This window comes from Pteropus vampyrus, unplaced genomic scaffold (assembly GCF_000151845.1).
Source record: "Pteropus vampyrus isolate Shadow unplaced genomic scaffold, Pvam_2.0 Scaffold827, whole genome shotgun sequence".
Classification (NCBI taxonomy): Eukaryota; Metazoa; Chordata; class Mammalia; order Chiroptera; family Pteropodidae; genus Pteropus; species Pteropus vampyrus.
The window spans coordinates 171847-173859 of record NW_011889608.1 but is presented as its reverse complement, the minus strand read 5'-3'; the positions used below and the strand labels follow the sequence as shown (position 1 = coordinate 173859).

Here is a 2013-nt window from a genome sequence, read left to right as displayed (position 1 = left end):
AGACAATGCCTGCACGGTCACTGGGCTGGCCATTAGCCCGGAATCCCTGGACCTGGCACCTCACCTCTGCGTCTCAGGTCACCACCCATACAAAGGTCATGGGTGGAACCCATGGGGTAACTTCTGGGAATGCTCTTGCACAGCACAGGGTAATGCCACCCCACGGTCCCCAACCCACCGGCCTCCTGGCCAGTCCACTGGTCCATCTCCTCAGGGCAACCAGGGAAGAAGAGTAAGTGATAAAGTCCTCGCCACAACCTCTCCCTTTGTTTCACAGTGTTGTAAGATCAGTCCTCTTCCTGGGGCCTCAGGCCAGCCTTCATGTCCCTGCATGTCGTACTCAGACTGCCCGTGCTGAGTACTTTACATATGCCCTCCTTCTCCCTTGGATGTCACATCAGCCCTGAACAGCTGCTGTTCTCTTGGCCTCACTGCTGCCTGTCCTGACAGTTGTGACTGACCACCGGTGAGGAGGGGGATCTAGGTTAAGGAGCAGGGGTCTCTGCTGGGAACACTGCAGGCGGCAGGAGAGCAGGTAGCAGCTCTGGAGGAGGTTTCTAGGAACTGATGGTTTCTGGTCCTGTGACGTGGTGGCGTGGCTGGCTAAAAAATGGTGCAGAGTGAGAGGCCAGCCTAGTACAGGCTATGAACTGTAGCACCAAACTTCAATTTCCAAGTGGAACTGGGGTGAGGGGAGGACGTAGGAACCACCTCTGGCTTGTTTCCTGTGTCCCAAGCACAGTGCCTGGCAAAAGAAGGGCCCTGGGCATTCTATAGCAATATGATTCTGACTACTGGTCGAATGAACGAACGAAAAGTAAATGGGTCACTGAGACTGAATACAGGTGCCCATTAGACACGACCAGCAGGTGTGAAGGCAAGAACACAGTCTGGCTAGTCCGACTCGCCTTCCTGGTAGCAAGAGCGAGGGAAAATACAGGCATTTCTGCCACCTGTTCTGACCCGTTGCCTCACTGTCTGACAAGGGTGTGCCCTCAGGGACAGCCTGCAGGGGAAGGGAAGCAGCAGGATAGGTGCTCCAGTCTGTCCTAGAGGGATGGCCCAGTCATAGGGGCCTGGCTGGCAGGCAGCAGTACAAGAACCAGGGTTTAATTTATCAGAAGAAATGTCCAGAAGACACACTGGTGGGCCCAGGAGACGCCCTGGCAGCAAAGCTGCAACAGCTATGCACAGCTGTCCACAGTGGGGAGAGTGGCTTGGCGCCTGCGCTGGCTCCCAGGCCCACAGTCTCGCTTGGGAAAGAGCCAGAAGAACCCAGGCCGTGCCTGCAGAGGAGCTGCTCCAAATTGATCCTGAGAAGGGCCATGACACAGACCCTTGCTTAACAGGACACCCTCGTGTGCTGGTTCCCCAGGCTGACTGCTCCTGGACACGCAGGGGCAGCGCAGAGAACGTGCCTCTCACACGTACTCCCCACAGTCAGAGATGATCACTGTCTGCTTTGGCTTTCCGTCCTTGCTGCCCTGGGCCCTTGTGGGTGGAACAGAAGAGGGGAAACCAGGGGAGGGAGGGTAAAGATTAAAAGGTGGCTCAGGGACAGCCCCCAACTCCCAGCCTGAGCAGAGGCAGCCTCCTCCTGGAGGCAGCCAGGACTCCTCTCTCCAGGCCACAGGGCACCCGCCCCAGCTCTCCCACCGGGCTGGGCACCAAGGAAGGGCCCAGGCGGCCACCCACCTCAATCTGCCGCAAGACATCCAGACCTTCTGTGACCTCCCCAAATACCACATGCTTGCCATCCAGCCAATCTGTCTTGTCACACGTCAGGAAGAACTGGGAGCCGATGGTGTTTGGGCCAGAGTTGGCCACAGAGAGCAGGCCTAGGGGAGAGAAAGAGCACGTCAGATCCCTCTACCCGGGCTCCTTTGGCCAGGCCGTCTCAGACTCTGGGAACTACAGACCACATGGATGCCTTGTCTTTCACTCAATCGATATGGTAAGCAGGATTGTTTCAATTATTTTATACTGGTATGTTCTTTCATTCATTCAATAAAA

At 56.4% G+C, this 2013-nt stretch overlaps 1 long non-coding RNA gene across 1 annotated transcript; it reads right to left on the bottom strand.

The window, feature by feature from the left end:
* Positions 1-1050: 1050 nt before the first annotated feature.
* On the bottom strand, positions 1051-1836 carry LOC105309747. The gene is made up of 2 exons (XR_002778351.1): positions 1696-1836; positions 1051-1491 (listed from the first exon to the last, which is right to left on the bottom strand). It is a non-coding gene; the product is annotated as an uncharacterized LOC105309747 (long non-coding RNA).
* Positions 1837-2013: the final 177 nt, after the last annotated feature.